Here is a 26,550-nt window from a genome sequence, read left to right as displayed (position 1 = left end):
CCTCCTCTGTTGTTCCTATAGATCTGTTCAATCACATAGACTTTTAAACTTTTGGTTTGCCTGTTATGAATTTTAATAAAATGATTAGAAACGTTTGATACATGTCTCAATGTTGGTTGCATAATATCATACAGGTGTTCACGAAATCTGTCCTTAAGTCTTCTAATAGTAGATCCAATATACAACAGTTTGCATTCAGTACATTCAATTATATAAACAACAAAGTTCGTGTTACAATTAAGAAAACTTTTGGTAGAAAAAATTTTTTGGTTCTCAGAACAAGTGAATGTAGTAGTTTTTTTGGTGTATGGACAGGTTTTGCATGGGTGTGAACCACAACCAAAAAATCCTTTAGTGGATAACCAAGTGGTGGAGTTTTTACTGATAGTGGAATCTAAATAGCTGGGAGATAAGACGTTGCCCAAGGTAGGGGCTCGTCTAGGTACAATTTTGATACCGTTTTGAAGAATAGTATGTACGGTGTACGGGCTGGCCCAATCCTGTTCGTGACGCCAGTTGTGATGCCCAGGAGACAGAAGTACCCAGCACCAGATCAATGAGGTCTGTCTCTTGAAGGGGATGTCACTAGTGGCTTGACCCGGTGCTGTGGCCTCAGGCGATGCACAGTGTAAGGGATATCATGAAGGAACAGACACTTACTTGATCAGCAGCAGGTCCTCCCAGCTGTGATGACCCCGATCCTGGATCGATGGCTATTGTCCAAATGAAAGACTGAGGCGCTGAAACGTTTAACCAGTTTACTTCAACAAAAAGGGATTTGCAACCAATACTGTCACCGGAGTCTGTATAAGAACTCTGAATTACTTTGACCCTGTCAGGATTTCCACCTCTTATTATGCGCAGTTTCTGTATGGCCCTGCTGCTGTATGTGAACTGGCTGCCGACCCAATCTGTCCCTTCTGTGCTCTGGTTCGACGGACAACCCGAGTCCTTTTTGTCGGCTTACCCCCTCTGGGAGTACCGCTGAACTATGTGTCTGTTGCTGCGTCTTACCCTAGTGAAGCTGATATCACCTCACGTCCTTCCGGTTGCTGTATTATATATAATGAATATAGCCACGGATCCGGTATCCGTCTCTGCGCCTATTCTGGGTAGTGATTATTGCTACCCGGTTCTCACAATGTCCTTTTTCTCTATTCCTCTTTTCCTACTATGGGTACTATGGGCCTATAATCCGTCATAGGGCTGTTAGGAGTTCAGTTATACGACCTCTCTCTTTCAGCTCCACAACCCAACTGCCAGTCCTTTTCTCAGGCTGGAATAGATCAAGGGGAGTCTCTGGAGCTCCCCCTTCTGGCCGGAGATGGTAGTGCAGTCTTGCTATTTTAGTATTTGTATTTGGTGTCAATAACTATTTTTGTGGCAAATACTCCTAGGGGCGCCACATTCCCCCTTAGTTAAGAACAGTACTCCGGGACTGTGGGACGATAACATTTTGAAATAACAATTGATATGTACAGAGTCTTAAAAATGAAAAGTTACAAAAACCACTCAAAGAAACAAAAAAAATGGAATTCTGTAAAAAGTCACTTCAAATAGCGTCCATTAATACAGTTCTATCCTTGAAGGTACTAGGAAGCAAAGTTCACAAAGCAGTCTTTCCGGGGCTTTGATTTAGTGTTTCCGGGCTGATAAAAAGTTCAAGAATATGCAAGAAGTTCATACAGGTAAGTCTCTGTAGGTACTGGGCTTAAACGTTACAGAACGATAACAATGACTATAGTCTTATAGTTGGTAATCCGCATACCTGGCCGGTAATTGACCCTGGGTACTACGCTGGGATCTACGTAATAGCGGTGTCTCTTTATGTGGTGTACTACTGTCTACTGCGGATATAGTATCTGCCCTCTCTGCTAAAGATAATTCCACCACTATGGGGGTGGCAAGTCCACCGTGAATGGGTTGAATAACTTCTGGTTCTGGCTGGACAACTTCTGGCTCTTTCAACGTTTCCAGACATAATTTAAGATTATCTCTTGACACTAGTACACCTACTGTATTCTCACCCATCCCTTGTAGATTGTGAGCCTTCGCGGGCAGGGTCCTCTCTCCTACTGTACCAGTTATGACTTGTATTGTTCAAGATTATTGTACTTGTTATTATGTATACCCCTCCTCACTTGTAAAGCGCCATGGAATAAATGGCGCTATAACAATAAATAATAATAATAATAATAATAATGTTAAACCTCCGTTTTTGCTAATGAGACACATTTTAGGATTATCCATTCTTGTTGGTAAAACTGTGTAGGGTACGGCTTCCCATTGATTATCCAGTTTATTGGTTCGACGATTCCTCTTGAGTACTTGGTCACCCGGTCTTAATGGAGTTGCTAGAGCATTCTGGTTGAAAGTTCGCTCTTGTCTTTCTCTGGTTTGCTGAAAGCTTCTTTCCACACTCTCTTGCACTTGGCGATACTGCTTTTGCCGTACGACATCCCAATTGGAGTTTTGAACTTCTGCGTCTGGTTTCAGAATTCCCATTTCTAGATCGATTGGTAATTGGCCGGGTCTTGCACGCATAAGGTAAGCTGGGGTACAGTTGGTAGAGCTCACCGGAACATGATTATATAGATCCACCAAGTCAGGCAATTTTTCTGGCCATTGATTCCTTTCCGTTTCAGGTAAAGTCTTTAGTAGGTCTATCACAATATGGTTCATCTTCTCACATAAGCCGTTTTTTTGTGGATGATAGGCCGTCGTCTGGAACTCTCTGAAGATCTCTGATTCAAAGGCTGTACCCTGATCGGTGAGAAACTGTTCCGGATATCCATGGGGTCTACAAAAGTACATTTGGAATGCTTTGGCTGCTGTTTTTGCTGTCAGATCTTTTACGGGTACTACTACCAAGAAGCGTGAATAATGGTCCACGATGGTTAAGGCATAAACATAACCGGACCGGCTCGGTGTCAACTTCACGTGGTCCATGGCTACAAGTTCAAGCGGTTTTTTGGTGATTATGGGCTGCAGTGGTGCTCTTTGGCTTTTGATCGTTCCTTCTGAGGTTGCACGGGCCACAGTTTCTACACCACTGTTTGATAGATTTTATTGGGTCGGGATGAGAAAATCATTCTCTCAGAAGTACTTCTAGCTTTTTCCAACCAAAGTGACCAGCACCATTGTGGTAAGCCTCGAGGACCATCTTCACATCTTGTTTAGGCACGATAATCTGCCAAACCAATTCATGTGTTTTCGGATTGGTGTATCTTCTACAGAGTTTCCCTTGATACAGGAACATTTTGCCTCTCTCTTTCCAGAGTTGATGCGTCTCTTCTAGGGCATCCTCATCGGGATATGCACTTTGCTCAGTCAACAGTTCTTTCACCAACTTCACAGCCGGATTGCTATCTTGGGTGTCAGCCCATCTATGGTGTGCTAACGGATTAAAATTCACTTCTTGTTGTTTCTGATAGGTACTTGACTGACGATGTTTTGCCTTGGGCTGATGGAAGGCTGGTAGTTCAATTTCTTCAAACTCCCCCGTTTCTTCTTCTACATCTCTCAAGTGTGGCATCCGGGATAGGGCATCGGCATTTCCATTCTTGCGACCTGCTCGATACTTGATCATAAAGTTGTAATTAGATAACCGGGCTATCCATCGCTGTTCTAACGCACCTAATTTAGCCGTGTCTAGGTGGGTCAATGGATTGTTGTCAGTATAGACAATAAATTCTGCATCGGTCAAATAGTGTTTGAAACGTTCAGTCACAGCCCAAACTACTGCCAGTAGCTCCAATTTGAAGGAACTATAATTTTCTGAATTTCTTTCAGTAGGCCGGAGTTTTCTACTTGCAAAGGCGATGACTTTCTCCCGACCTTTTTGCTTTTGTGACAGCACCGCTCCCAATCCCACATTACTGGCATCGGTGTAGAGGATGAAAGGTTGATGGTAATCCGGGTACGCCAGAACTTCTTCTCCGGTTAGTGCCTTCTTTAGGTGTTCAAAGGAGTCTTCTCTTTCGTCGTCCCACTGAAAAGGAGGGTTTCGGTTTGAAGGTTTCTTCGTCTGTCCTATCAAAACATCTTGCAAGGGTGCTGCCAATTTGGTAAATCCTTTTACAAATCTACGATAGTAACCCACTAATCCAAAGAATTGCCTCACTTTTGCGCTGGTAGGTCTTGGCCAATCCCTTATGGCAGTTATTTTCTCGGGATCCGGTGCTACTCCCTCCGAACTCACGATGTGTCCTAGGTATTGTACCTTTGGTTTGAGAAGGTGACATTTGGATGGCTTGATTTTCATGCCATACCTGGATAAGGCTTCGAACACCTCTGCCAGGTCTGTTAAGTGCTGTTCGTAAGTCTTTGAGTAGACGATCACATCATCTAGGTACAGGAGGACGGTCTCGAATTCTTATGCCCGAGGCAGCATTCCATCAGCCGCTGGAACGTACCGGATGCGTTGCAGAGTCCGAACGGCAGGCGATTAAATTCGCATAGACCCATTGGTGTGGTGAATGCCGTCTTTTCCTTATCTCTCTCAGCCACAGGGACTTGCCAATACCCGTTTGTTAAGTCTAAGGTGGAAAAATAATTAGCAGATTTCAAAGCAGTCAAGGACTCTTCTATCCTAGGCAAGGGGTAGGCGTCTTTATGGGTGAGGTTATTAATCTGCCGGTAGTCTACGCACATTCTCATGGTTCCGTCCTTTTTTTTGACAATCACTAGAGGGGCTGCCCAGGGGCTACAGCTATCTCTTATTACCCCGGCCTGTTTCATCTCCCTCAGCATATCCTTCGCACATTGATAGTGAGCGGGTGGTATGGGTCTATATCTTTCTTTTATTGGGGGATGGTCACCGGTGGGGATTGTATGTTCTTCTACCCCTTCTATCCGTCCGAAGTCCAATGGGTATTTACTGAAGACTTGTTCATATTCCGTCACTAATCTATACCACCCCTTGTCTTTGATGGGTAAGTGTTGAATCTATGCCCACATCTAGCTGTTGGCACCAATCCTCCAACACTCCCTCTGAGCCGTTGCCTTCCACCTGGCAGGTTGGTTCCAAGGGCTCAATGGTCGTGATGGCATTGTTGTCAACATTATATAGCTTTGCCACTGTAGCATACCTTGGCAAAGTGACCTCTTCCTCTCCACAGTTCAAAAGTCGTACCGGCACTCGTCCCCGATGTACCTCGACTACCCCTCGTGCTGTGAGTATAGTGGGCCTACTGTCAGTGTACACTGGTTCTATTAAGGCTTGATAGTCTCGTCCCTTAGTACCAATGGCTGCCCTACACCATATCAGCATTTCTGTTTTTGGTGGGATTATAATGGATGTTGGATCACTTACCCTCACTACCAATTTCTCCACCTGCAACTTCTATCTGTTGCTTTAACATCAACACTTTTATTTCTCTCCGGAGAACTCTCTGCTGGCAGGATTGGGCAGTTTCAGCAATTTGCTGTAAGACAGAAATAACTTCGGAAAAGCAGTTCTCTAACACATTCATTCCTATCAATACAGTTGGTCCACAGTTCCGCCGGTGAACATCGATGACAATCATACCCTGTTTCTCCAATTCTACTTTACCAATCTTTATGGTCATCTCCTTGAATCCTAGCTTCGGTACCAGCTTACCATTACTGGCCCATATATCGAGTTCAACATCAGAGGGCCCTTTATTAATATCTGCATCGGCCCAATACCTCTTATAAAGGATATACGGTATAGATGAAATCTGGGAACCTGTGTCCAGCAAAGCGTTGAGGGGAATTCCACCCAGCACGATAGGGATAATGGGTCGTCCCCTGATGTACCTGTCGTGCCAGGGTGTTGGGCCTTGATAATTCATTCCTGCGAAGCGGCCCGCATTCCCAGGGGATTCCCGTTTAAATCACAATTTCGTGCCAAGTGGCCTGGCTGCTGGCAACGGTGGCAAATGGGCTGTCCATCAGGTTGGTAGCGGTCACGGGGTCGTCCTCTCCATGTCGGGTATCTCCGGGACCTCATCCATGGAACATCCTCTCTATGGTTTGCCAACTCCATCTTGGGTTCTCTCATCTCCTGCATGGTTTTAGCCATTGAAGCAACAACATCAGTTAAAGAGTCAAGCTTTTGCTGAAGAGCCTCACTAGTAATGGGCCCTAGGGACTTAGCACTGGCACCGGACATAGCTGATGTCACTGTCATTCCCCGTTGCTGAAGTGCATCTGCCATGGGTTGTGTGAGATCCTGATCCCGAGGTTCCTCTGCCAGCTGGAGACGTATAGCGCTCTCCTTTAATTGGGCAAATGTCAATTCAGGGTTCTTAAAAACAAGCATGCTCACATGCCCCCGGTGAGAAGGGGTGTAGAGTCCCTCAATAAATTGATCTCTTAGCAGTTTATCCGCTCCAGTGTTAAAAATGGGTTCAGCCAGTGTAAGTGATTTAAGGGCTTCCTGCAGGTTTAAGGCAAAATCTCTCACGCCCTCATTAGCTTTTTGTTTGCAATTAAAGAATCAGACTTTAGCTTTACTGCTGGCAGTGGTTTCAAATGTAGCTTTTAATCCAGCAAATATGCGTTCAACAGTACCTTTTAGATCAGTTGCCCATGCCGTGACTTCTCGCTTAGCATGGCCACTTAACTGCATCATCAGGAGACTAACACGCTGAGCTTCACCCACGGGGAACATATCAAAATGAGCCAGCATCTTTTCCCTGAAACCGTCAAGGGTATTAGGTTCACCTTCATACATTGGAAGCCACGGGCCACCCGGGGTATATGGCATCAACACCGGCATGATGGGCACCACTCCTTGCACTGCTGCGCTGCCGGGCTCTCTATCGACACTCTGTCGTTCAGCTGCATTAGCGTCGCCGGGTGCTGCGGCATCTACGTGCTGCGACATACTGTGCCCCCTTAGTTAATCCAGACCCCTCCGGTCCCCGCTTCCGTCTAGATAATATAGATTCGTTCCTTTGTGCAGCAGGATTGGTTTTCCCCTTGCTCTGATGTCAGAGCGCTCTGCTTGGTACCGCTCACAATGACACGCCCCCTGCTGCCTCTACCTGCCGCACGCTCTGTAATAGTGGATTTTGAAGTTTTTCACTTAGACTGGGGCTCAGGTAATGACGTAGCTCGATTAACAGTTTTGTGCCTAACGGTTATGAGATGATTACCTCAGGGGATGGTGGCCATTTTTACCCCATTATAACCAATGGAGAAAAGTCACTTTCAATAGTTTTCAATGGGGAACAGGATTTTCTTTAACAAAGTCAATTTCCAAGATTTTTCATCCAAATTTTCAGTTTCAGACTCCAATTACGGCACACAATACCCGGTGTACGGGCTGGCCCAATCCTGTTCGTGACGCCAGTTGTGATGCCCAGGAGACCGAGGTACCCAGCACCAGATCAATGAGGTCTGTCTCTTGAGGGGGATGTCACTAGTGGCTTGACCCGGTGCTGTGGCCTCAGGCGATGCACAGTGTAAGGGATATCATGAAGGAACAGACACTTACTTGATCAGCAGCAGGTTCTCCCAGCTGTGATGACCCCGATCCTGGATCGATGGCTATTGTCCAAATGAAAGACTGAGGCGCTGAAACGTTTAACCAGTTTACTTCAACAAACAGGGATTTGCAATCAATACTGTCACCGGAGTCTGTATAAGAACTCTGAATTACTTTGACCCTGTCAGGATTTCCACCTCTTATTATGCGCAGTTTCTGTATGGCCCTGCTGCTGTATGTGAACTGGCTGCCGACCCAATCTGTCCCTTCTGTGCTCTGGTTCGACAGACAACCCAAGTCCTTTTTGTTGGCTTACCCCCTCTGGGAGTACCGCTGAACTCTGTGTCTGTTGCTGCGTCTTACCCTAGTGAAGCTGATATCACCTCACGTCCTTCCAGTTGCTGTATTATATATAACGAATATAGCCACGGATCAGGTATCTGTCTCTGCGCCTATTCTGGGTAGTGATTATTGCTACCCAGTTCTCACAATGTCCTTTTTCTCTATTCCTCTTTTCCTACTATGGCTACTATGGGCCTATAATCCGTCATAGGGCTGTTAGGAGTTCAGTTATACGACCTCTCACTTTCAGCTCCTCAACCCAACTGCCAGTCCTTTTCTCAGACTGGAATAGATCAAGGGGAGTCTCTGGAGCTCCCCCTTCTGGCCGGAGATGGTAGTGCAGTCTTGCTATTTTAGTATTTGTATTTGGTGTCAATAACTATTTTGGGGGCAAATACCCCTAGGGGCGCCACATTGGCAACAGATGAGACTTCTTTAGATTGGGTATCCAACCCAAGAGTTGTAGGATGTTCAGAGTTCTGGCAACCCTCTGATTGAGAATTTCAGTGGAAGGACCAATGATTAGAAGGTCGTCCAGGTAAGGTACTATGGCGACGTCTTGGTATCTGATATGAGATACAGCTTCCGCCATGACTCTGGATTAAAACCTTTGGGGCCGAGGAGATCCCGAAGGGAAGAACATTGTACTGGAAATGTAGAATCTTGTGATTCAACTGAACCGCAAATCTCAGATACATCCTTGTCACAGGAAGTATCGGGATATGAAAATAGGCATCCTTGAGATCCATTGTTGCCATATATGAATGAGGAGCTATCAGAGGGATGGCTGATTTTATTGACTCCATTTTGAATTTGCGGTAAGTGATGTATTGATTGAGAGCTTTCAAATTTATTATGATCAGGGCTTGTCCGGAAGGCTTTTTTTACCATGAATATACGGGAATAATGCCCCTTTCCCTGTTCATTTACTGGGACCATAGAAATTGCTCTCGAGGTCATCAGATCTTATAATCCTAACATCATCAATTTTTGAGTCTCCCGAGATGATGGGGAGGTGACTCTTAGGATCCTGGGAGGAGGCGCCTCGAACTCTATAAGAAGACCCTGCTGGATAACATTTACGACCCAAGGGCTGTTGGAGATATTCCACCAACTGTGAACAAAGTTCAAAAGCCTCCCCCCCTCCGGATCGGAGTCATTGTATTTCTTGCTGTGGTTGCTGGGGAATAAGGATATTTTTGGGCTTCCCCTTGGCATAGCTCCATCTACCAGATTTCCCTTTATCCTTAACCTGGGAGGGCTGAGACTGGGAGGCCCGAAAAAAAATGCTTCCTGGGAGGTCTCTGTTCAGGAAGAGACTTTTTCCTGTCCGTGGCTTTTTCCAGGATGTCATCTAATGAAGGCCTGAACACAGTCACCTTTAAAGGGAATGGAACACAACTTTATTTTTGAAATGACATCTCCACTCCACATCTTTAGCCAGAGAGCTCTTCTGGCCGAATTTGTCTGGACTAAAGATCTGGCGGCTACACGGATGCATTCCATGGAGGCGTCTGCAAGAAATCCAGTTGCTCTATGTAAAATAGGCAAGGAGTCCAACACCTCATCACTCGGAGTACCCTGAGAGATGTGGTTCTCTAATTCTTCCATCCAGCGGAAGAGAGACCTGGCTACACAGGTGGCTGCAATATTGAACCGGAGATTCGAGGTGGAAGTTTCCCAGGATTTTTTGAGTAGGATTTCAATCTTCCTATCTAAGGGGTCCTTTAATTGGGAGGAGTCCTCGAAAGGCAGGGCGGTCTTTTTTGCCACCTGAACATCTATTTTTGGGATGTTCCATTTAATTGAATCCTCATGGTGGTGGCAGCGGGGGAGGGGCAAACGTGGCCTAAAGAGGTTTGAACCTCCTGCCTGATTAAGGAACGTATCTCTTCTATTAGTGAAGGATGTTTGGTCCGGATTATTTTGTCCATACAGGGTTGGCACAATTTTTTCTCCCATTTTAAGGGCAGTTTTTCATTACATACAGCACATTTGCGCTTAGTGGTGGATTTATGGACAGGCTTATCTCCCTGAAACGAGAGAGGGAGCAGTATGAGAAGGTATACTTTAAAAACCACCCCTAAATGGGACCCATCCCTGCCACACTTACTGGGGCTTGGGGAGCGCTGGGCTCTGCAGCTGCACGGCAAGACGTATCCATGCTGAGCAGGCTTACCTGAGACGTCTTCTGCAGCTTATATAGAAAATAAATGCTGCTCCAGCGCCTGGCAATTAGCCGTCCCCTCCCCCTCCGCAGTCCCAGGCAGGCATGTGAGGATGCAGCGTGCCTCACACGCCGTTCAGAGGTCCGGAATACCGGAAGTAACAGCGCTCCTGTACAGGAGTGCCCGACCCGGAAGTGAAGCGCCACGTGACTTTCAGGTCACCGAACAGCACGCACAGGAGGGGGAGATGCCGGAGAGCCCAGGGAGGCCTCTAGCAGGGGATCACTGGTCCACTTTACCCCCGCAAGGGGACGCAGGAGGACCAGGATAGCAGTCCCAGAATCCGGAGGAGATGGGAGCATAAAAAGGAGGAGGAAGCCCAGGGGCCCGACCACCAGTGCCCGGCACAAGAATAAGGTAGCACTGCCAGAGCCGGTCATGCAGCATACCAGGAACCTCTCCATGCCCCATGGGGAACAGGAAAGACACTGGTTAATGGGAGGTGGGAGGTGTTTTTAACCTCTTGTGCTTCCTGTCCCCCATTAGGGTATGGAGACAACCTCCTGGGCTGTCATGGAAGGCAACTAGAGAAAATCGCAGCATGCTGCATTTGTCAGCATATTGCGCAAAAATCCGCCAATGAAAGTCTATGGGTGCGCAAAAATACGGATTACACACGGACCAACAGTGTGATTTGCGTAAAATACGCAAGAGTTCAGCAGATGACAGGAAATGTGCCAAGCCCTTAATCACAAAGCTTAGACATGTAAATTAGCTGAAAAATTCAGACAGACATCCTGGAAGTCTGCCGCACGCCTCCACTGAGTCCCCTGCATCATGGCCAATATTATTAATGTCAAAATCCTGCTGGTCCTGATGCAAGAGAGGTCCGAAATTTGGGATCAGAGAGATGCCCATTACTCCAACCGGGCCTGAAAGGAAGTGGCATGGAGGAGCATATGTGGGATCCTTTTCCCAGAATATGAGCAGTGGCCACGTGAGGTCCAGAGGCAGATAAGTAAGTACACTCATGTTTCTCTATGAATAATATTGCAAACTGCATTACCTACATGAATTTGGGCCCTTTGACATTTTCATTAACATTAATCTCATTTATTTATATAGCACCATTAATTACATGGTGCTGGACACGAGAAAGGGGTTATGTACAGAGGTTTATAGACGTCGTTTACATTAAACAAATTTACAATGACAGACTGGTACAGAGGGGAGAGGACCCTGTCCTTATGGCCTGAAATTCTATGTATTTTCCATTATATCGTATTGTGCTGTTTGTGTTTACAATATTTATGTTGATGATATTTTTTAAGAAATGCAGGTTACTAGGCCACATTAAAATCTGTTATATCACTGACACATTGTGGTATCACTGTGCACAATGGCCTTATACATTATTTTTTTTGCTTTCATTGCAGTGGAAGATGTTATGAGATGATGGCGCAGCATATGCGACCAATATAAGAGAAAGGCAGCAGCGGGCCAGGAGTGGGGCAGCAGCGCCTGCAAAAAAAAGAAAATATATTTATTACAACCAACTCTCCTTTTTAGATCCCAGTATGAATATGAGACTAAGTAAACACATAATAAAAAATTACACGTATGTTTTATAAAGGAAAAATTTTAGTTTTTCATTAATTATTCTCATACTTTACAAACATAACACAGTCAAACCTCACTGAGAGGGAGAGAGGCTCAGACTCGGAGGCCCTGATAGATCTGGTTGGGGGCAGGAGAAGAGGTGGCTGGCCCATCTTCACATCCTTCCAGTGACATCCCTCCTGCAACATCTTCAGTTGCACCACAAGATCCGGCAACAACTGGCCAAGAAGCTGCACCACCACCCACAGCAGCACCACATCCAGGAAGTCAGGATGATCCAGGAAACAGTTGCAGCCCTACTGTTCCACTGGAGACATCCCCACAGCCTGTCATTTCCCGCCGTGGCCGCAGAAGGAGAGAGCTGCAAGAAACTCGCAGGAATGTGGACATGATGGTGAGGAGGCCTATTCGAGGAGCCTGGCCCGATACCTCCGTCCCATATCACGTGAGGTGAAGCTACGTGTGAGAGGGTGTTTTCAAATACTTATTGATGCATGTACCCCACCAAATGAACCCTATGAATTGAGTTCATTGAGAGGTGGCAGCTGTCAGCATGTAGCGTCCTGCGCCTTCCATCATCTCAACAGGTGCATGCTCAATAAATATTTGAAGCACCCCCTCTACCAGTTCCCACCCAAAACCCACCAAGGCCAGCACATTACCATAGGCCATCATACCATCAACCTTCCCTATATGGCCACTTGTCCAGATCCAGGTTATGATGCAAGGCCTTATTTTCAACCACATGAGGGCCACACTCAAAACCCTTATTATAGCCAATACACAACTGGCCAATATGAGCAAGGGCATCATTTTGAGCAGGGACAGACATCATACACACAGGATGATGGACAATTGGTACAACAAAGGCCACCTGACCAGGACCCTGAGCTTCCGCCATCACCTTCACAAACTTACAGAAATCTGTAATGAGAATTGTTTTATGATTGTTCTTTTTTTATTTTTGGTTCTAAACATGTTTTTCTTTGACTCTGCTGTGATATAACAAAGTGTTATTTTTCTAACAAAATGGGTTATGTCATGTTTTCTAAAAAAATAAAAAAAAATATGGTGATAAAAAACAAAAAGGGCTTTTGCTATAATAAAACAAAAATATATAGTCAAAAGTCAATTTCAGTTTGTTGGACAAATCATTACAACATCATACCCAATTACTCGGTTGATAAACATCTGTTACATAAGTCAATGAAGCACACAGTTAAGTAATTAAAGTAATTTATGCATTTTTTCAAAAATTATATAGGTATATATGAAAAAAATGACAACAAAGAAACAGCATTACTGTATTTTCCGGCGTATAAGACGACCCCCCCAACTTTTCCAGTTAAAATATAAAATCTTCTTAAAAGTCGGGGGTCTTCTTATATGCCGTGTGTCGTCTTATAGGGCCGGTGAATAATGTGCCTTTTGGGGGGGGGGGGGAGGGGAGTGGTCCCGATGACGAAGAGAGGGGGTGTCTCACAGGAAAGTGTGAGTGGAGTATCCCCCTATTGCCTCATTGTAGCAGCGTGGGGTCTCTGTGCTGGGGAGCGGCGGCGGCTGCTCCTCTTTGTGCCGCATGGGTGCTGTGCTGTGGGGCGGCTCCTCTTCGTGCAGCGTCAGGCCTCTGTGCTGTGGGGCGCCACCGCCACATCTTAGTGCAGAGTCGGGGCTCCTCCGGCATCTCCTCAAAGCCCGGAGGCACCGGCAGCTCTATTGCTGCGATGCGGTGGCCTCCGGGAAAATGGCCGCTGGGGGATGCGCATGCTCAGATTCAGATCTCGTCCTGAGATCTCGGGAGACGAGATCTGAATCTGACAATGCGCCGTCCCCAGCGGCCATTTTCCCGGAGGCCACCGCATCAGAGCAATGGAGCTGCCGGTGCCTCCGGTGTTATGATCTCAATGGCAAGGGATCACAGAGATTAAGCAAAGTCTGCAAACATAAATACCAGCTCATAGGGAAGTGGTAACTAGGCTGACCATATGGCTGATCCTAGCACAAACACTAACAGTAGCCGGGGAACGTGCCTACGTTGATCCTAGACGTCTCACGCCAGCCGGAGAACTAACTAACCCTATCAGGGAAAATAAGACCTCTCTTGCCTCCAGAGAAAAGACCCCAAAGAAATACAAGCCCCCAACAAATAATAACGGTGAGGCAAGAAGAAAAGACAAACGTAAGAATGAACTAGATTTTAGCAAAGAGAGGCCCACTGACTAAATAGCAGAAGATAGTAAGATGACTTATATGGTCAGCAAAAAACCCTGCAAAATATCCACGCTGAATATCCAAGAACCCCCAAACCGACTAACGGTGAGAGGGGAGAATATCAGCCCCCTAGAGCTTCCAGCGATATCAGGAATCACATTTTGTACAAGCTGGACAAAAATAAGAACAATGCAAATAAACAAAAGTAAGAAAGCAGGACTTAGCTTATCTTGCAAAGAACCAGGACCTGAAGACAGGAGCAAACAGAAATGAACTGATTACAACGATGCCAGGCACTGGACTGAGAATCCAGGAAGTTTAAATAGCAACACCCCAGGCCTAACGAAGCAGGTGAGTACAAACCTGGTAAAAGACAATCCAAGTGCCAAATCACTAGTGACCACAAGAGGGAGCCAAGAAGTATAGTTCACAACAGTACCCCCCCTTTAAGGAGGGGTCACCGAACCCTCACCAAGACCACCAGCGCGACCAGCGTGGAAGGCACGAACCAAATCGGCTGCATGAACATCAGAGGCGGCCACCCAGGAATTATCCTCCTGACCATAGCCCTTCCATTTGACCAAATACTGAAGCCTCCGTCTAGAGAGACGAGAATCCAAGATCTTCTCTACCACGTACTCCAACTTGCCCTCAACCAACACCGGAGCAGGAGGCTCAACAGCAGGAATCACAGGCACAACGTACCGCCGCAACAAAGACCTATGGAACACGTTGTGAATGGCAAATGACACCGGAAGATCCAAACGAAAAGAAACCGGGTTAAGAACTTCCAAAATTTTATAAGGACCAATAAAGCGAGGCTTAAACTTAGGAGAGGAAACCTTCAGAGGGACATACCGAGAAGACAACCAAACCAAATCCCCAACACGAAGTCGGGGGCCCACACCGCGGCGGCGGTTGGCAAAACGCTGAGCCTTCTCCTGTGACAACTTCAAGTTGTCCACCACATGATTCCAAATCCGCTGCAACCTATCCACCACGGAATCCACCCCAGGACAGTCAGAAGACTCAACATGACCCGAGGAGAAACGAGGATGAAAACCAGAGTTGCAGAAGAATAGCGAAACCAAAGTAGCGGAACTAGCCCGATTATTAAGGACAAACTCCGCCAATGGCAAGAAGATCACCCAATCATCCTGGTCCGCAGAAACAAAACATCTCAAATAAGCCTCCAGTGTCTGATTAGTTCGCTCCGTTTGACCATTAGTCTGAGGATGGAAGGCAGATGAAAACGACAAATCAATGCCCATTTTAGCACAAAAAGATAGCCAGAATCTGGACACAAACTGGGATCCTCTGTCGGACACGATATTCTCCGGAATGCCGTGTAAACGAACCACATTCTGAAAAAACAAAGGAACCAGATCAGAAGAGGAAGACAACTTAGGCAAGGGTACCAAATGGACCATCTTGGAAAAACGATCACACACCACCCAGATGACAGACATTCCTTGAGACACCGGAAGATCAGAAATGAAATCCATGGAAATGTGTGTCCAAGGCCTCTTCGGGACGGGCAAGGGCAGAAGCAACCCGCTAGCACGAGAACAACAAGGCTTAGCCCGAGCACAAGTCCCACAGGACTGCACAAATGACCGCACATCCCGTGACAAGGAAGGCCACCAAAAGGACCTAGCCACCAAATCTCGGGTACCAAAAATTCCCGGATGCCCTGCCAACACCGAGGAATGAACCTCGGAAATGACTTTGCTGGTCCATTTATCAGGAACAAACAGTCTGTCGGGTGGACAAGAGTCAGGTCTACCAGCCTGAAATCTCTGCAACACACGTCGCAAATCAGGAGATATGGCCGACACGATTACTCCCTCTTTAAGAATACCAGCTGGCTCCAAGACTCCAGGAGAGTCAGGCACAAAGCTCCTAGAAAGAGCATCAGCCTTAACATTCTTCGAACCAGGCAGGTACGAGACCACAAAGTCAAAACGAGAGAAAAACAATGACCAACGAGCCTGTCTAGGATTCAGGCACTTAGCAGACTCGAGATACATCAGATTTTTGTGATCAGTCAAGACCACCACACGATGCTTAGCACCCTCGAGCCAATGACGCCACTCCTCAAATGCCCACTTCATGGCCAACAACTCCCGATTACCAACATCATAGTTCCGCTCAGCAGGCAAAAACTTCCTAGAGGAAAAGGCACATGGTCTCATCACAGAGCAACCAGAGCCTCTCTGCGACAAAACAGCCCCAGCACCGATCTCAGAAGCATCCACTTCAACCTGAAAGGGAAGTGAGACATCAGGCTGGCACAAAACAGGCGCCGAAGTAAACCGGCGCTTCAGCTCCTGGAAGACCTCCATGGCTGCAGGGGCCCAATTAGCCACATCAGAACCTTTCTTGGTCATATCCGTCAAAGGTTTAACAACGCTAGAAAAATTAGCGATAAAGCGACGGTAGAAATTAGCAAACCCCAAGAACTTCTGAAGACTCTTAACAGACGTGGGCTGAGTCCAATCATGAATAGCTCGGACCTTGACTGGGTCCATCTCCACAGCAGAAGGGGAGAAAATAAAACCCAAAAAGGAAACCTTCTGCACTCCAAAGAGACACTTTGAGCCCTTCACAAACAAAGCATTATCACGCAAAACCTGAAACACCATCCTGACCTGCTTTACATGAGAATCCCAATCATCCGAGAAAACCAGAATATCATCCAGATAAACAATCATAAATTTATCCAGATACTTCCGGAAGATATCATGCATAAAGGACTGAAACACTGAAGGAGCATTAGAGAGCCCAAAGGGCATCACCAAGTATTCAAAATGACCTTCGGGCGTATTGAATGCAGTTTTCCATTCATCTCCCTGCCTAATGCGCACAAGGTTGTACGCACCACGAAGATCTATCTTGGTGAACCACTTGGCACCCTTAATCCGAGCAAACAAGTCTGACAATAGTGGCAAAGGATACTGAAACTTAACAGTGATTTTATTCAGAAGCCGATAGTCTATACAAGGTCTCAAAGTCCCGTCTTTCTTGGCCACAAAAAAGAATCCCGCACCAAGAGGGGAAGAGGATGGGCGAATATGCCCCTTCTCCAAAGACTCCTTGACATAAGAACGCATCGCGGCATGCTCAGGTACAGACAAATTAAATAATCGTCCCTTAGGAAATTTACTGCCAGGAATCAAATCTATAGCGCAGTCACAGTCCCTATGAGGAGGAAGATCACTGGACCTGGACTCACTGAATACATCCTGATAGTCACACAACTACTCAGGAACCTCTGAAGGAGTAGAAGTAGCAATAGACACCGGCGGAGAATCGTAATGAATTCACTGACAACCCCAACTCGACACAGACATAGCCTTCCAATCCAAAACAGGATTATGGGTCTGTAACCATGGCAGACCTAACACGACCAAATCATTCATTTTATGCAGAACAAGAAAACAAATCACCTCCCGATGTTCAGGAGTCATGCACATGGTCACTTGTGTCCAAAACTGCGGTTTATTTTCCGCCAGTGGCGTAGCATCAATTCCTCTGAGAGGAATAGGAATTTTTAAAGGCTCCAGGACAAAACCGCAGCGCTTGGCAAACGACAAGTCCATAAGACTCAGGGCAGCACCTGAATCCACAAATGTCATAACAGGGTAGGAAGACAATGAACAAATTAAAGTCACAGACAAAATAAATTTAGGCTGCAAATTACCAATGGTGACAGGACTGATAACCTTGGTTAGGCGTTTAGAGCATGCTGATATAACATGTGTAGAATCACCACAGTAAAAACACAGCCCATTCTGACGTCTACGATTTTGTAGTTCGGTTCTAGTCAGGATTCTGTCGCATTGCATTGAGACAGGTGTCCGTTCAGACAACACCGCGAGAGGATTAGCGGATTTGCGCTCCCGCAAACGCCGATCAATCTGAATAGCCAGCGCCATAGAATCATTCAGACTTGTAGGAATTGGAAAACCCACCATCACATTCTTAATGGCTTCAGAAAGGCCATTTCTGAAATTTGTGGCCAGATCACATTCATTCCATTGAGTAAGCACGGACCATTTCCGAAATTTTTGGCAGTAGACCTCAGCTTCATCCTGGCCCTGAGAGATAACCAGTAGAGCTTTTTCTGCCTGAATTTCAAGATTAGGCTCCTCAAAGCAATCCGAACGCCAGAAAAAACGCATCAACATCCGCCAATGCCGGATCTCCTGGCGCCAACGAGAAAGCCCAATCCTGAGGGTCGCCACGCAAAAAGGAGATAACAATTTTAACTTGCTGAGCTGAATCTCCAGACGAACGAGGTTTCAAAGATAGAAACAATTTACAATTATTCCTTAAATTCCCAAATTTAAATCGATCTCCAGAGAACAGCTCAGGAATAGGTATCTTAGGCTCAGACATAGGACTGCTAACAACAAAATCCTGAATGCTCTGCACTCATGCAGCAAGCTGATCGACACTAGTAATCAAGGTCTGAACATTCATGTCTGCAGCAAAGCTTACAGCCACTCTGAGAAAAAGGGGAAGGAAGAAAGAGGAGAAAAAAAAAACCTCAGAACTCCTTTTCTTTTAATCCCACTTCTGCAATGCATTAACTATTTAGGCCTGGCATACTGTTATGATCTCAATGGCAAGGGATCACAGAGATTAAGCAAAGTCTGCAAACATAAATACCAGCTCATAGGGAAGTGGTAACTAGGCTGACCATATGGCTGATCCTAGCACAAACACTAACAGTAGCCGGGGAACGTGCCTACGTTGATCCTAGACGTCTCACGCCAGCCGGAGAACTAACTAACCCTATCAGGGAAAATAAGACCTCTCTTGCCTCCAGAGAAAAGACCCCAAAGAAATACAAGCCCCCAACAAATAATAACGGTGAGGCAAGAAGAAAAGACAAACGTAAGAATGAACTAGATTTTAGCAAAGAGAGGCCCACTGACTAAATAGCAGAAGATAGTAAGATGACTTATATGGTCAGCAAAAAACCCTGCAAAATATCCACGCTGAATATCCAAGAACCCCCAAACCGACTAACGGTGAGGGGGGAGAATATCAGCCCCCTAGAGCTTCCAGCGATATCAGGAATCACATTTTGTACAAGCTGGACAAAAATAAGAACAATGCAAATAAACAAAAGTAAGAAAGCAGGACTTAGCTTATCTTGCAAAGAACCAGGACCTGAAGACAGGAGCAAACAGAAATGAACTGATTACAACGATGCCAGGCACTGGACTGAGAATCCAGGAAGTTTAAATAGCAACACCCCAGGCCTAACGAAGCAGGCGAGTACAAACCTGGTAAAAGACAATCCAAGTGCCAAATCACTAGTGACCACAAGAGGGAGCCAAGAAGTATAGTTCACAACACTCCGGGCTTTGAGGAGATGCCGGAGGAGCCCCGACTCTGCACTAAGATGCCCTGCCACCGCCCCACAGCACAGAGGCCCGACACTGAACAAAGATACGCCGCCCCACAGCACAGCACCCATGCAGCACAAAGAGGAGCAGCCGCCGCCGCTCCCCAGCACAGAGACCCCACGCTGCTACAATGAGGTAATAGGGGGATACTCCACTCACACTTTCCTGTGAGACGCCCCCTCTCTTAGTCATTGGGACCACTCCCCCCCACCCACCATATACACATAGGTCTGCACCCAGCGTACAAGACGACACCCGGTGTATAAGACGACCCCCGACTTTTAAGAAGATTTTCAGGGGTTAAAAAGTCATCTTATACGCCGGAAAATACGGTATCTTGTCAGGCAGTAGTTCCCTGAGGAGAAACAAAATAATTTGTAAAAATATCCCTAACTTATGCCAGAAAGGGGACGCCGCGGAGGAAGGACTTTTGTTGTAGGCCTACCCACATTAGCCAATATGCCTTCAACACTGTCAGCTGAGGAGCACTCATGAATTCTTGTGAAGTTGTAGAACACCACAAGCTTTTATGACTTCATTTACATTTGCCTCACTCATCTGAATGGCAGACTGGAGAACACGCCATTTGGATGCCAAAATGCCAAAGGCGCACTCCACTACGCCTTGCCAGTGAAAGTCTGACATTAAAGACACGCCGCCGGTGGTCAAGGTTGCGCTGGGGATAAGGCCTCGTGACATGTCTGATCAATTGGAAGGCTTCATCTGCCAAAAGTACATATGGGACTGCTTCAGCATTGAAGACTGGGAGTTGTCGTGGTGGTGGGAGGTCAAACAGGTTTTCACGTAGCCGCCAACCCATAATGGACGCATTGAAGACTCTAGAGTCTCCAGTTCGCCCATAGGCCCCAATATCTACAATTATAAACCTGTAGTTACTGTCAACTACAGCTAACAGAACTACAGAGAAAAACTGCTTCTAATTATAGAATTGGGTGCCCGAGTTCGGCAGCTTACGCACCCTGATATGTTTCCCATCCAGTGCTCCAATACAGTGCGGAAATTGACAGTCAGAAAATCCATGGGCTATTTTCAGCCAATCCTCCATTTTGGGCTCCGGCACCACAAGTTCAAGTAGTTTGTCCCATATTTGAACACATGTATTACGTACAAAGCCTGAAATAGTGGACTGCCCTATGAGAAATTCAAGATGTAGTCCCGCAAAAGATAATCCAGTTGACAGGAACCTGAAAGCAAAATAAAGATTTAAAAATTAGCTATGTTACAATGCTTTACAAAAACGCTAGTAAACCAAAGTAATATGAGGATCAAAAATGGCAGGAGACCAGTGTACCTTGCTAAATTTACACTGGATACTAACATTTACCATTTAATACATATTTTTATATGATTTATACAAAATGTGTTAATATAATTTAAATAAGATGCTATGAATCAAAATAGTACAAAAATCATCATCAACATACAGTATGTGAGAATGAGGAATACATACCGTAAGGTAAGGAGAAGACGCTCCTCTGCGGATATGCATTTCCGCATCCTGGTGTACCGATACGTAATTCCAGGAATTACTGTCTCCAACAAGATATCAAAGGTGGGTATTGTCATGCAACAGTACTGGAGGAATTTGTCCGGATGTGTCCGCAGAGATGAATAGAGCCAGTGAAAATGCACTTTAATGAGGCCTTGCCGCAAAAGTGGATGCACCTACATTCGTCTTCTCCTCCTTCGCAGATCAACTATCACGGGGTATGGCTGGCCAAAGCGGCGTGACAAGACCCAATTAAATAACACCCGCTGAGTTGGTGTGAATTGCAGGAGGTCACACATGTTGCCCAAGTACCACCAAAACACCTACACAAGCACAGCAACAAAATGTCCATATGGGAGGGTTCCACCTGTTGTAGAGGACTTAAATAGGGTTTATGCTGATGATTTAAATTATTTTCAGGCCTCAAAACCATTAAATGTCCATTTTGTAAGGTTGCGTGAAAAAAACCGCAGTACGGATGCCATACGGATTACATACGGAGATTAACATGCGTAAAATACACAGACACACCCTGCCTACGGAACACTGTGTTGGGATAATTTCTGCATATTAGACCTATAAAATACAGACCGTATTTGACTACGCTGAATGTGACGCCCGCCTAAGTCGTCAACACAAAAAACTTTAGCAGCCTTGCAGTGCTGGAGTCCTGGTTTCCAACCTCACCAAGGACATTTGCAAAGCGTTTGTATGCTCCATGTGTTTGCGAGGGTTTCTTTCCAATACTCATTTTTATTACCATACTCCAAAGACATACTGATAGGAAATTTAGATTGCGAGTCCCAATGTGAACAGTGCCGCTTATGTCTGTAAAGCAATGAGGAATTATTGGTGCTATACAAGTGATTAAAAATAGTAAATAGAAATGCCACTTTTTTGTGGTATCTGCCAAAAATTTGAGGAAATATTTGCTCTCCAAGTAACCCCTTCCCGACCTGTGACGCCTATGTGGCGTCATGGAGGGATCGTGTCCCTGCAGATCGGGTGAAAGGGTTAACTCCAATTTCACCTGATCTGCAGGGACAGGGGGAGAGGTACTTCAGCCTGGGGGGGTGGCTTCACCCCCTCGTGGCTACGATCGCTCTGATTGGCTGTTGAAAGTGAAACAGCCAATCAGAGTGATTTGTAATATTTCACCTATGAAAATGGTCAAATATTACAATCCAGCCATGGCCGATGCTGCAGTATCATCGGCCATGGCTGGAAACCCTGATTTGCCCCCCTCCCACCGCCACCGATCGCCTTCCCAGTCCTCCGTCCTGTGCTCGCACCCCTCCGTCCGCCTGTCCACTCCCCCATCCTCCTGTCCGCTCCCCCATGCTGTGATCCCACCCCCGTGCTCCGATCCCCCCCCTCATACTTACCGAGCCTCGCGGTGTCCGTCTGTCTGCTCCATGGGCACCGCCATCTTCCAAAATGGCGGGTGCATGCGCAGTGCGCCCGCCGAATCTGCTGGCCGGCAGATTCGTTCTAGGTAAATTTTGATCACTGTGATAAAACCTATCACAGTGATCAAAATAAAAAAAATAGTAAATGAACCCCCCCTTTATCACCCCCATAGGTAGGCACAATAATAAAAATAAAGAAAATGTATTTACTTTTATTTTTACACTAGGGTTAGGGTTAGAACTAGGGTTAGGGTTAGAACTAGGATTAGGGTTAGGGTTAGAATTAGGCTACGTGCATACGGTGCAAATTTGGCTGCAGATCCGCGGTGGATTGGCCGCTGCGGATTCATAGCAGTTTTCAATCAGGTTTACAATACCATGTAAACCTATGGAAAACCAAATCCACTGTGCCCATGGTGCAGAAAATACCGTGCGCAAACGCTGCATTGTATTTTCCGCAGCATGTCAATTCTTTGTGCGGATTCCGCAGCATTTTACACCTGTTCCTCAACAGGAATCCGAAGGTGAAATCCGCAAAAAAAAAACCGCTGGAAATCCGCGGTAAATCTGCAGGTGTAACGCAGTGCATTTTGCCTGTAGATTTTTCAAAAATGGTGCGGAAAAATCTCACACGAATCCACAACGTGGGCACATAGTCTTAGGGTTAGGGTTGGAATTAGGGCTAGGGTTGGAAAAAGGGTTAAGATTAGGCTTGTGGTTAGGGGTTATGGTTAGGGTTAGGGGTGTGTTGGGGTTAGGGTTGGGATTAGGGTTAGAAGTGTGTTGGGGTTAGGGTTGTGATTAGGGTTATGGCTAGAGTTGGGATTAGGGTTAGGGGTGTGTTGGGGTTAGTGTTGGAGTGAGAATTGAGGGGTTTCCACTGTTTAGGCACATCAGGGGTCTCCAAACGCAACATGGCGCCATTGATTCCAGCCAATCTTGTGTTCAAAAAGTCAAATGGTGCTCCCTCCCTTCCAAGCCCCGATGTGTGCCCAAGCAGTGGTTTACCCCCACATTTGGAGTATCAGCGTACTCAGGACAAAAAGGGCAACAAATATTGGGGTCCACTTCTGTTACCCTTGTGAAAATAAATTACTTACTAAAACAATTTTTGAGGAAAGAAAAATTATGTTTTATTTTCACGGCTCTGCATTGTAAACTTCTGTGAAGCACTTGGGGGTTTAAAGTGATCACCGCACATCTAGATTAATTCAATGGGAGGTCTAGTTTCCAAAATGGGGTCACTTGTGGGGGAGCTCCAATGTTTAGGCACACGGGGCTCTCCAAACGCGGCATGGTGTCCGCTAACGATTGGACCTAATTTTTCATTCAAAAGTCAAATGGCGCTTCTTCCCTTCCGAGCCTTGCCGTGTGCACAAACAGTGGTTTGTGACCACATATGAGGTATCAGCGTACTCAGGAGAAATTACCCAACGCATTTTAGGATCCATTTTATCCCGTTGCCCATGTGAAAATGAAAAAAACCATGAACACCATAATATGCAAATAAAATGTTAAAAAAAACAGACAATGTGATTTTCTGGATTTTTTTTTCTCAGTTTGTCTCCCATAGTTGAGGTCTACCTATGATGTAAATTACAGACGCCTCTCATCTTTTTAAGTGGTGGAACTTGCACTATTGCTGACTGACTAAATTCATTTTTGCCCCACTGTATATGACAATGTGAGTCACAATAGCAACTGCTTAAAAAAAAAATATTTAATTTAGATGGTGGCCCAATTCTTTTAAATCATGTACCGTATATACTTGAGTATAAGCCGACCCGAGTATAAGCCGACCCCCCTAATTTTGCCACAAAAAACTGGGAAAACTTATTGACTCGAGTATAAGCCTAGGGTGGAAAATGCAGCAGCTACCGGTGATTTTCAAAAATAAAAATAGATGCTCCATACCGTTCATTATGGCCCCATAGCTGTGCCATATAGTGCTCTGCACCGTTCATAATTGCCCCATAGATGTGCCATAGAAAGCTGTGCCATAGAAAGCTGTGCCATAGAAAGCTGTGCACCTTTCATAATTGCCCCATAGCGCTCTGCACCATTCATAATTGCCCCATAGCTGTGCCATATAGTGCTCTGCACTGTTCATAATTGCCCCATAGCTGTGCCATATAGTGCTCTGCACCGTTCATTATTGCCCCATAGCTGTGCCATATAGTGCTCTGCACTGTTCAGAATTGCCTCATAGCTGTGCCATATAGTGCTCTGCACCATTCATTATTTCCCCATAGCTGTGCCATATAGTGCTCTGCACCATTCATTATTTCCCCATAGCTGTGCCATAGAAAGCTGTGCCATAGAAAGCTCTGCTGCTGCAATAAAAATAATAAAACACATACTCACCTCTCTTGCTTGCAGCTCCTCAGCGTCCCGGCGTCTCTCTGCACTGACTGATCAGGCAGAGGGTGGCGCGCACACTATATGCGTCATCGCCCCCTCTGACCTGCACAGTCAGAGCAAGAGGACGCGAAGACAGAGCGGCGCCCGGCGTGTGGAACGAGGACAGGTGAATATGTAATACTTACCTGCTCCCGGCGTCCCGCTCCTTCCCCCGGACAGCTGGTCTTCAGTGCCGCAGCCTCTTCCTCTATCAGCGGTCACCGGCACCGCTGATTAGAGAAATGAATAGGCGTCTCCGCCCCTATGGGAGGTGGAGCCGCCTATTCATTTCTCTAATGAGCGGTCCCACGTGACCGCTGAACAGGGGAAGAGCTGCGGCACCCGGAGACCGTGGGACAGGCAGGGGGAGCGCCAGGAGCCCCGGAAGCTGGTAAGTATGCCTCAGCGCCCTCTCCCCCTCACCCGCCGACCCTGCTGCCGACCGTGACTCGAGTATAAGCCGAGAGGGGCACTTTCAGCCCAAAAATTTGGGCTGAAAATCTCGGCTTATACTCGAGTATATACGGTATTTTTTATTAAAGCATATGACACGCCATTAACACAGTCCAATATAATTTCCAGACAAATACCGTACATTAGATACATGACCTGATAATATATTTTCATTTTACTAAACAACACCCTTACCACCTAACCAACCCCCTCTCCCTCCCCCCAATCTCTTGCCCATTATCCAATACAACCATCTGACAGCATCACCTCTTGAGAAAAGATAACAAGCTTTACAAAAACACGCCTGTACATGTAGGAGTCCCCCCAGAATCAACTACACAACACCCATTCTACTTTGCAGTAACTCAGCAGACGCCACACCTGGGTAATCCATCCATCCACCCCACACATTTTCAAATTTTGTATTCTGACCTCTCTTACTGTATATATTTCTTTCCATAAGGACAATAAAATTTATCTTGTTGATAAATTCCTTTTTCCCTGGCAGTTTTTCATCCAACCAGTGCATTGCGATAAGCTTTCTCGCAGCATACAACAATCTTGCGATAGTCAGCCTTCCACATTCATCCGTAGCAATATCATCCATACAGCCCAAAAGGCAAGTCAGCGGGTTACGCACCACATCTACTCCTGTCACCTCCTGGATCAAGTTAAGCACCTTCACCCAAAAGGGTTGGAGGCGAGCACACGACCACCTCATATGTAGCAGATCAGCGCCTTCCTCACCACACCTGGGACATTCTAAGTCACCTCTCAGTCCTGCCTTCCTCATCCATGCCTGGGTCCTGTACACCCTATACATCAGGTATAACTGTGACACCCTCTTAGCCTCACTCAGGGAAGCCCTGGGGATATATTCAAGTATGGACTCCCACTGGGACTCCGACAAGGGGCCCACATCCGCCACCCATTTCTCCTTAATCCTTAACGGATGCTTCAATAAAAACGTATCCATCAGACCTCTGTACATCAAGGTAATGAACCCCCTCGTACTCCTCCGAGGCCCAATAAGATTCAACAAGCTATCTGACTGCAGATTCACGCGCGACACCTCATTTTGACATTGGTGGCCCAATTCGAACTCATCGGGTATTCTAGAATATGTATGTAATTTATTTATGAAGATTTCAGAATAATGCAATGAATACACAGGATTCGGCCGGCCGCGACCAATCAGCTGCAGGTTTTTGAGGGCCCTGGGCGAAAGAGACTCACAGCCCACGCAGCATATAACAATGTGAGCACCATATTCCTGTTAAAAAAAAGAATCAAAACAAAAAATAGTGATATACTCACCTTCCGGCGGCCCCTGGATCCAGCCCAGGCCTTTAGCAACGCTCCTCGCGACGCTCCGTTCCTAGTAATGCCCTGCGGCAATAACCCGTGATTATGTGCGGTCTTGTGAGACCGCTACTTCATCACGGGGTCGTTGCCGCAATGCATTCTTAGGACCGGAGCATTGCGAGGAGCGGGAAAGGCTGCAGCGGACGCCAGAAGGTGAGAATATAATTATTATTTTTAAACATTATATGTTTTTACT

Source organism: Ranitomeya variabilis, chromosome 5, assembly GCF_051348905.1.
Source record: "Ranitomeya variabilis isolate aRanVar5 chromosome 5, aRanVar5.hap1, whole genome shotgun sequence".
NCBI classification, from domain to species: Eukaryota; Metazoa; Chordata; class Amphibia; order Anura; family Dendrobatidae; genus Ranitomeya; species Ranitomeya variabilis.
Note: the sequence above shows the minus strand (reverse complement) of the source record.